Raw genomic sequence first — 10543 nt, forward strand, 5'->3', positions numbered from 1 at the left:
TTCCTGAAGTGTCTCGCCTCCTGAGGAGAACTTTATTAAGCCCAAATCCTCCTCCATTCTTACTTAAGTACATTTAGTTCATCATAAATAACCTCATACCAATACATTAACACACATATCATTTGCACACTAAAGCCACCTCTCCTCTATATCGGAGCAAGCCTCTGCTGACTCCTGATGCCTGCCTTCAGACATCTGTAAAATATTTTTATTCTGTGCCCCAATACCGCACTGGCAAAGGTCTCTCATCCTTGGCTTGGCAGGACTTCTGACAGAGCCAGCCGGCAGCGCCATACAGGCCTAACCCCTGCTGCTGCAGCTTCCTGCTGCTCCTAGGGAGTCAGGCTGCCTGCCTCCCATTGACAGAGGGCCAGGCTGGGCAGGGAAAATGAGGCTGAGGGGCGGCCCCCGGGAGAGGACCCCCACTAGTGGAGAGCAGAGTCAAGAATTGGGGGACAGAGGCTGAGGGGTGGGCAGAGGCAAGAAGAAGTGGTGAAAACTAAGTAGGGAGACGAATGGCAAGTCAGCAAGAGGAACTAAGGGTCTAATACGCGAGGCAGTCATACAGACATGGGTGGCATGGATGTGGAAAGGGAGCGAGACAAAGGGGCTCGAGGACATGTTCGGCAGCAGGAGTTAAGGGGACCTTCTCATTATGACTGCGCTCCCTCCTTCATGCCCCCAGGCCTTGACCACAACCTCAAAGCCCCAGGCCAGACCAAGGGACCAGGGAAACCAGGGAGGACTGCTGTGAGTCAGGGTATAAATGCAGAGCGAGGAGAGGGGGGGGGGGGGGGGGGGGGGATTTCCACAGCACCCAAACGAGGTGGCTTGAAACAAAGAGACTGAAAATAATCCAGATTTCACAATTAAGGTTGTTTTGTTTCTGTGATCCTAGACTTATGAGATTCATTTTCAGGAAAATGCTCTTTTATAACAATTTTCCTAATTACTTTACTTTATTAAAATTATTAAAAGCCAATCCAGGTTAGAATATATCTGGCAACAACATTGAAAGAAAAGCCTTTATCACAAACTTGTTCTGAAATACTTTCTCATGATATTTATTATTTGGTTGTTTGTTTGAACTCCCAGTAGCATAGCTCCTAACAATGACAATATGAATACAATTGAAACTGCTGTTTGTGCTGTTCAGCAGCTCGGTAGCTTTGTAACACGAACTAAGTAAACTGGATGTTAAAGTACAATGTGTTACAAATAAAGATTCTAGCTTTATAAACCTGAACCAGTTCAATAAAAAGAAAAATCCTTATTCAACCCTAAACTTGATCTTGCAGCTCAATTAGCGACGTCAATAGAAGGTAAAAAAAAAAGAATATTAAACAAAAAAGATTTGCAAGAGAAACTGTCCCTAGTTTTTCCACACTGAAAAGGGGGAGGGCAAAACAGACAGTCTGTCAACACAAAATGCTCTCATACAAATTTGTTCAATTCTGCAGCAAATCCCGTGTGAAACATTAACGCTCATTTGTGGTGAGGCTGGAACAAACGCCCATAGCACAGTCAGCAAGCAACACACAAAAAAAACATTCCTCTCTCATTCCGTTCATGAGAGCAAATTCATTCTGCTTTTGTCTCATCTCATGACAAATGCATACTGTCACTGTCACTGATGTGGTGTTTACACTGGCATCCAGCATCTTGTAATTATTCTGTGAAAGTGAAATTTGTATCCTGAGGGATTTGTATTTTTGCATGTGGATAATCAAAAGAGATAGCGAGGGAGAGGGGACACTTGGAGAGTGATCTCCAATAAAAAAAAAAAAGGAAGATAGAGCTTGAGAGCAATCTTTTCAGTGAAGTTCAAAATATGGCAACATGACTTTCGTATCTGTTTTGATCAAATGTGGACAACATCTGGGGTCCTGGTTGTACAGAGCCCTCAAAACAATTTGACCCTGCCCACAAAACAATTGATTAATACAAAAATACTAAAAAATTCTAAATCCAAACAAATACAATTTGTCTTATGATGGCAATTAATTTTTCTCAGAAAATAACAGCAGATTGTATCCCAACATGTCTTTCAGGGGGTTTCCTTCTCTATGTATAGCCTACCTACAGAAATGGACAAACAATAATGACAGACCATTGGAACTAGTTTGTAGTGATGTGCTCCCACTAATTAAAATGTCCAATCTTGGCAACAAACTGCAGTATAATTCTCAACATGCAGGAACCCACAGAAGCAGTTCACATGGTTCTATAGGTAGAGATACACACAGTATCTACTGTAGAATAAATATACAGGTATTCCACAAACTAAGAGGCTCTTTATGTAGCCTGACTTTGAAAAAAAAAACTCACTGATTACAGTCCTCTATAACATTTGAAGAGTCTGTTTACTTAAACAAATACTTATAACAGCTATATTACACCTATACTCTGTCAAGTCAGCAGCTCCGAACAATGAAAACAGAAAGCTGCAAACTATTTAAGTTCAATATATAGAAATTAATGAAATATCTACACATTTTCTGTGCGGATTTACAACAGTGTTACATAGTAGACCTTGTTTTAACCTTTGTAGTACGCAGTGGATAAAAGGCAGGCATAATGGGGCTATTTTTTTCATCTTTGTTTAAACATTATTTCTACATAAGAATATTTAATGCGAGTGGGAAAACGCTTAAATGTTATTTCTTAAATTAATCCATTATTTTAATAGGTTCATAACTCAATTACACATAAAGAGACTTTTTATAGAGCAGGATTTCAGAATCAAAGCAAAGACAATAACTGTGAAAAAAAAAGAATGAATACAATCTTTTTTTCAGAAACCCTCTGCGGGGAAATGAACCATTGATATTGTGTGGTCATGACACAAGCTGACCAAGGGGCACTGACAGCATTTCATAAACTTTAAGCAGGGTCCTGGGTCAGTAATTTTTGTGTTTGCATGTCTTTGTAGTGTGTTTCCCCCCAGAGCACTATAGAGCCCAATGAGAAAAAGCATCGACGCCACAGTGAAAACGAGAACTTTCACGTGACGTGGGGAGCCGCAAGGCATCCTCCAAGGATATTTGAATGTTTGAAACATCAGTGACCCTTCATAAGATAGAAAGGAGATGGATATGAAAAATATTGATAGGCTGGCTGTTTGAGGGGAGTGTAAAAAGCAGCTCAGACAGCCCACTCTCATTGCCAAAGACCTTACTCTAAACCCTAACCAAACTGAGCCTGGAAAGGATAGACGATGCTTAATTCTTCTGGGAAAAGCTTCTAGTTCGCTGTTTCTTTTTTGAATTTTCTTGCTTTTTATCATCTGATAATCTAACAGATAATTGCAAAGCCCCAACACCAAAGTAGCCCATATCCTAAGCAGTGATCTGCTACTTTTGCCAGCATCGTTTCTGTACAAGGCTTGGCCAAGGTCTTTGACATCATGCAAAAGACAGTGCTTAATGTAGCTCAAAAGTCGCCTAAGGAAGCATCTTGCTTTAAATATGCTTTGTGAAAGAAAAAAAGGCAAGCTTTATTTTTTTGTTCTTTGCGAAAACCCAAAGGCAAGATGACTGTTACAGTGGTCAGATGACAAATGTCTCATCTGATCTTTAATCCAGTGGAAGGGCCAGCTCCGGGGCTAAAACGGGAAACTCTCACAGGATAGAGCGATTTGGTAAATTCCACTGCGCTAAATCACTTCTGTGGGTGCAGTAGTTTCTCTCTCTGCGAATGTCTAAGTAGTAGAAAGCCATTAAAAGTGCACCGACAGAGCAGATATGTACTGAATGGCCTCGGCCAATATTTATGTATCTGAGACCAGGATAAATTACCGAGAGAGAGATATACTTTTTTATCTGTGCTTCCAAGAAGGTAAACAAGTAAAATACAGAAAGAAAATAAAGTCAAGTGAGATGACCAAAATCTGTTGGTAGAAGCAGATAGCACATATTCTGTCAAATTGAATACATTTTTTCTGTGTAAATTGGGATCATGCCTTGGAGGATATAAATCGTCTGGGATTTGTTTTAAGCACTCGACTTTACATTTGTGGCTCTCATCTGTAATTTGACACGTTTCTTGTGTAGGTGGTTGTGGGGACCACTCTGTGGAATAATTTGCAAACTACACTTTTCTGATTTGTGTCAGACTTATACATGCAAGAGAAGTGGCTCCTTTTTTAGGTATGAGCTACGCATTGACTCAGCTGGTAAGAGTCCTTCTCCTTTTGTCACTTACTGTGTTGTGTGTCACAGTCACTTTCTGTAAGTTGTTTTCAAGCAAATTCTCCGCCCGAAAGTGTAAGCTGCAAGTCATCCAAATTAACAAAAAGGTGTGGGTTAAAGTGAAATAAGCATTAGCTAAATATGAGAGAGGTTTTTCAATTGTAGCACAATATACATTGTGACATTGCACAGCCCCAATTAAGTATGATGACAAAAGATCTCTTTCTGAGCTTCTATTTCCGTCGGACTAAACACCATTGCTATTATATCGCTCTGGTTCTGCTGCTTTTATTAAATGATCAAAATCATTAAGTTTTTGCCAAAAGCTGTCAAAAGTAATCCACCTCTCGTCAGCTGAGGTTCAAAGCAGGGTATACTGGCAGAAATCCCTCATCACACAGACTGACAGGAACATTTGGCAGAGATTTGCTGATCATCCGGTTCATGACACATTCCTTGATAGTCAACTTCACAGAGCCAGCCGGTGTTCATCTCCATCACCTGATGACGCTGGCACATTCAAGCCTGTTGTCTTTGACGATCATCGAATGTGGCAACAGAGAAGTGAGTAATAATTGGGTCAACAAGGTATGTCAGTTCCCACTAACTCTCGTCTGAATCATCTCTGTGCAGCGTAGCCAAATGTGATAGTATGACGCCTGAGTTATTTGGCTGTGATAGGCAGCGACAGCAACATGGTATGAGAAACTGTTTTAAACCTTTGTGTGACCTATGAAATGTTCAGGCCAGAGAAGCGTGGCGCTGCCTAAATACCTGTATGGTTCAGCTCTCACCTCATTTTCTTCATTGTTTGTTGAAGCTGTTGGTTACATATCTTCCTCTTATATTATTATTATAATTATCATTTAAGATTTATTGGGATTGTTAATAATCGATACAAGACTTTTTTCAAAATGGGCCAATCAAGTCCATAGCTATGAACTCAATCAGTATGTAAAGGTTTCGGCACAAAAAAAGCACTAAGTCACAAAAGAAAACCCTCCCCCTCCAAAGAAGACTTCTAGATTCATTTTTCATTCAAATAAACCATTTCTACTGGTATTTCTCTTCCAAATAAACCCTGTCCTCCAGGCTATAACTCTTATTGGGATTTAACGGTGTAAAACAGACAGCTGGGAGCAGTGCTTGGGCCAAGTCTCTCCTTTTTCCCAGAGATACAATACACATAAACTTTATGGTTTAGAAAAATATACTGACACAATTCCGGTTGAAATCGAATGGCTGAGAAATGTTTGTCTGGTGGTAAGAATTGGAAAACAGAGCCGTTAGGGTTTAGAAGAAACACACAGTTGTCCTTGTGTTAGAATTTTCATAAAAGAGCATGTTGTTTTAGAATATGTGTGCTTTGGTTTTAGTTAAATAACACTGTATATTGCCACATCACTGACAATTAGAACTGAACTGATAAATACCAAGCTGGTTGAAGTATATATTATTTGATAATAATTTTCCATTGCATTTTTTATTTAAATTAAAGAAATTATTTGATTATAATAACTTAATAAATTAGCAATTTATTCAACATATTTATAGTTCATTAAACTATTTACGCCAACTAACTCTGAAATTCGGCACTGGTTTGAACACCTCACTCTTTTACATAGTGAAATCACATCTTATCATATTAAATTACAATTTAAAGGTCTATTCATCACCTACTTTTACTATCAGGTCTGTATTAAGTTATCAAATTTTTATTCAACCATTCATACTCAACAACAGGTCTCTAATATAATTTAAGTGTCGTACAGTTGAGGAGACACCCTAAGGTTAAGTCACCAATAAGGTTTTGTCCAACCACAGACAGCATGGATATGAGTACAGCTGTAATTGAAGTATCTGCTCTCCATCTGTGAACATCCATAAAATGCTCGTCGTGTCCTACTTTTGTGGTATGTGAGTGAGTTCATTGGATGCAGATGCAACATAAAGTTATACATGTTTTGATACTGGCTGGGGACCAGTGTAGCAAATCATTGCCATTCTCATTCTCTCCTCTTCTCTGTTATTGTTGTTTCCTGTCTGGAAAATTGGGTCCAGATATTTTCAAGGATTTGCCTTTCACATATTTGGATCAGACGTCTTTACAACAACAGGGAAATGTCCAGAGCATTTAGGTGCGCGGGTGGCGCCTGGGTAGAAAATCCAGGAGGCAGGACATGATGTCCAAATGTTCGTGATTCTCGTTTTCTCAATTTGACATCTTCGTTGGCGTCTGCTACTTGTATTGCTCCTCATTAGTATCCTGCGAGATTAGTTTTTATCAGTTTTGCATGCGTTAGAAACATCCTCAACACACCCATTTGCTACCTCTGATATTTTCCAGATATTTTAGCAGAAGGCTGGCATCAAGTGTACATCTGAGAGCAGTCTCCTCACTGCCTACTGCCGAATATAGGTTAAAAGGAAACCTTTAAAAGATCATAATAACATATAGGGGCAAAGAGGGTATACACCCATCAGCCTCTCTCTTTCCTTGAATAGACTCATCAACCAGACAAGCAGCAAATGTGGACAACTAGATCTGAAATTGCTGATTTATCAGGGTTTCTGCAGGTTTCAACAAGTTGACTTGAAGACTTTTAAAAGACATTTGTAGAACCATAATGCAGGAAATTCAGGTCCTATGTCAAGTATGACATGTATGACAAAATAATGGAGTTATTACCTACAACCTCCCAAAGTTATCAATTCAGTTGATTGTTGTATTTTGATCAACTTTATCAATATATGTTTTACACTTCAACAAAACAATAACCCACAACATTAAACAAAACAACGGTCTTGTTTGTAGTTTTGTTTCAGCTGCTGTCTGTAGCTAGAACTACAACACATGGAGACACAAGAAACTATGCGTTTCACCAAAACAAAATACTAATATTTAGGAAACGGGATGCAACGGAATGTACCGTTTATTAAAACGTTCACATGATTGGGACCTACCTACAAGTGTTTTAGGCCCAGTAGGAAATATTTGACCATATTAAAGACGTTGAGGCCTAAAGGTCAGAGTATTGAATTCTAGACTTGTTAAGACCTAGGCCCTCTTTATGATGACCCAGTCTAAAACTGTCTGTTGTGTCCACATGAGGAGAAAGATATCAAAGTGTTTATTTAACTATTAACAGGACCTGACACATTTATAGTCCAAAGTAAACACGGCGGGATGAGTCGATGATTACTGTTAAACCCCTGAGGAGTACTTCAGCTACTTTTTAGATCCGTAAACCACATGAAGAAACACACATGAGCCAACTTACGTGTAACATTGTATACAGAGTAGATAAACCTATTCTGCCAATTCACCTTAAGCAGTAAAACTTATAAATGAAGTAGAATTTGTGTAGCACCGTACCACAACATCACCGTGAGGCTGTAGCGTGATGCTTATTAAGTGTGTAACTGTGCTTCTTTCCACTTCAGGCTGAAAGCTACGTGGAGCTGAGGCTGTTGAAACACACGCTGTTATGCTAATGTTACTGTGACACTGTCAGATCGAAGTGACAGCATCGAACTGCGGCGGCGATAGTTAGCAAGCGGCGTGCTACTAGCAAGCTAACAGGCTAAAGCTAGCTGCGCGAAACTTCGTAGAAACTTTCCCAAAGTGAGCGTCACACAACCAGCGGGCTGAACGTGAGGCTACACAACCGAGTCAAAATGGAGGGGGGGGGGGTACCACTGTATGCTCGCTGTGGTCCACTTTCACGAGCTGGGTGTCAGGTAACGCTGTGTCAGTTCTTACCAGGAAGTGTGGGACTCTTCTGGTTGCTAAGCTGTTACTTCTTCTTCTTCTTCCTCTTCTTCCTCTTCTTCTTCTTCTTCTTCTTCTCCTCCTCGCGGTTATGGCGCACGTCTCTTGTTTTGACTTTCCCTTTTCTCGACAAGGTCGCTCCGGGGGAAGTCGTGTGTCTGCGGCGGCGGGGGCCTCTCGTCTCTCCTGCGTGGCACTGCCGAGTCTGAGCGCCTAACTTTTTTCTTGTGTGTGTGTGTGTGTGTGTGCGTGAAGCGGAGACAGAGGCTGTGTTGTGGAGCCAGTGGAGATGTGTACGTGTTTCACATCTCTCCTCCTCCTCCTCCACCACCGTCATCAGCGGCTCTCCTGACCCGCGTGCCAGTTGTGTCAACACGGCAGCATTCCCGGGAGGGCCCGGTGTCAGAGGAGCGGAGGGAGATTCAACCGGGGAACTCCAGCACAGACCCCCCTCACTCCATTTCCCTGGGGTTTTATTGAAGTCATGTTAAATGTGTGTGAATTTGTGTGTGATAGTGAGTGAGTGTGTGAGTCCATCCTTTAACCAGGAAACAACTTGAGTTCAGTTTTAGTTTCACCAGTGTTGTTCTTCTCTGATCCCAGTGCCCTTCTGGTTTTAAAAGGAATAGTGCCCCTGGAAAATGAAAATGCACTGGTTAACAACTCACCACTGTGCCGATGGAGGTGGTGGGTGAAGTGCTCAAGTCCACAAACAACTTGTGGAGCTTCAGGGATGGAAACAGCGCTGCAGCCAAATCCAACACAATTGAAATGAATGGGGACCACCTCTTCAAATGTAAAACTAAAACATAAAATGGCTCCTTACTGGTCCTGTGGTGTCATCCAAGCCCTGACATTCAAATTTGACTTGAAAGTACTCTCTCCAGTCAGCTTAAGATAGATATGGATTAAGATACATTTATTTATCCCACACACATGCACAGTCACACTCATGCAATTGAGGGAAATTGTCCTCTGCTTTTAACCCATCTGGTGCAGGACACACAGAGCAGTGGGCAGCCATGTGTGGCACCTGGGGAGCGGATGTTGGGGGAGTAAGGTGCCTTGCTCAGGGGCACTAGACAGGGTAGGGAGAATCCTCTTGGATTTTTGGACAGATCCAAGTGTTGTCGATCCAGGTCTGTCATTTTGTTGTTAATCTGTCCAGGTAAGTTTTTTTGTTGATTCTCTTTGGAGTTGAACCAGAGACCTTTTCTGCCCATAGTCCAAGTTTCTGCCACTATTCCACACACTTCCAACTGCAGTTTGTGTTGTTTTTTGTTTTTATAAAGGATGTTTGTTATCTAGGATGATAATGCAAATTCCCTGAATAAATTTGTAATCGTTGAAAAATGACTTAGGTGTTTTGGGGCTTGGGGAGTTATGAGACCACATAAGTTGCTTGCTCTGCCCAGGTAGTCATCCAATCTTGTATTGTGTTATTATTATGGTAAATGGGCTGTGTTTATACTGTGCTTCTCTCGTCTTAATAGAAAGCACTTTACAGCTTAGTCCACCCATTCACACAATATAATGTCATGCATCTCATTCTACTGGCACAGCCATCTGGAGCAGTTTGTGGTGTCAGTGTCATGCCAAAGGACATTTTGTCTTGCGGACCGGAAAAACTGGGAATCCAACTGCCAACCTTCCGACTTGTGCTCTCTCTCCTGAGGCACAGCCCCCACTAGTAGTGATGTATTTTCATTTTAATCAATTGTGAAAAGCAGAGCTCATTTATCTTCTGTGCTTCAAGATTAAAGATTTGGTAGTAATCTGGACTCGGGCCAGTTTCCACTTTCTGGCTTTTTCCACAGCTTTTAACTATCTGCACATAATTGACTCTGATTTCATAGACAAAAGCCAAATACTAAACATAATGTGAGGTCGTTTAATCTATAAACGTGCATCAAACTTTATAAACTGACGCGTTTGCCTTAATGAATTGAAATGGTTTAGAAGTAAAAATGACTTTCTCCACAAATTGAATTTAAGTATTGTAGTGAATGGACTCTTTCACTCACTTTGTGTGACACATACTTGCAACAAAAACAATAAGACTGGTTGATGTAGCTTTGCTCTGATGATTGGTGGAAGGAGTGTAAGCGAGTGTGGGTGTGTACGTGTGAAAGAGGGAGACGGAGCCAGCTCAGGCTTAATGGATTCTGCTGAACACACTCGTATCCACACACATCCACACAGAGCCTCGCTCGCTATTACCATACGCAGATGCAGGCACAGAACCCACACGTCCCATGACACACACCCGCACGCACACGCAGCGGGTAATTGGGTATATCATGAGAATTTATTGACAAAAATGGTATCGCGAATTGACACGCATGGACAGCGAGAGCATCTGGAATTGATCAGCTTACTTTGCTTTGATAGGAGCTGCGGCGCTGATTCCAGACTGACAATTCAAACACTGCTGATACACAAGAAACACATCTGTCTCCTTCCCATCCCCATTGTTAATAATCAACAAGTTAGGTAGGTTTGTGTTTTTTCTCCCTGCTTCAATAGCCTTTCTTGTTAACCTCACTGCAAATACGGAAAAAGGGAGAGATGCCTGGAGTGT

The 10543-nt window shown here is 41.2% G+C and overlaps 1 protein-coding gene across 3 annotated transcripts in view; it reads right to left on the reverse strand.

The window, feature by feature from the left end:
* The window catches only part of nek7 (NIMA-related kinase 7), a 60382-nt gene extending 51957 nt beyond the window's left edge, over positions 1–8425 (reverse strand). For 2 of the 3 annotated variants that reach the window (XM_062395412.1, XM_062395413.1), the window contains exon 1: positions 7954–8425. The gene's annotated coding sequence lies outside the window, so the exon portion shown is untranslated. The remainder of the gene's footprint in view (positions 1–7953) is intronic. The other variant, XM_062395411.1, reaches the window with a different exon arrangement.
* Between the last annotated feature and the right edge of the window lie 2118 nt (positions 8426–10543).

This window comes from Platichthys flesus, chromosome 9, assembly GCF_949316205.1.
Source record: "Platichthys flesus chromosome 9, fPlaFle2.1, whole genome shotgun sequence".
NCBI classification, from domain to species: domain Eukaryota; kingdom Metazoa; phylum Chordata; class Actinopteri; order Pleuronectiformes; family Pleuronectidae; genus Platichthys; species Platichthys flesus.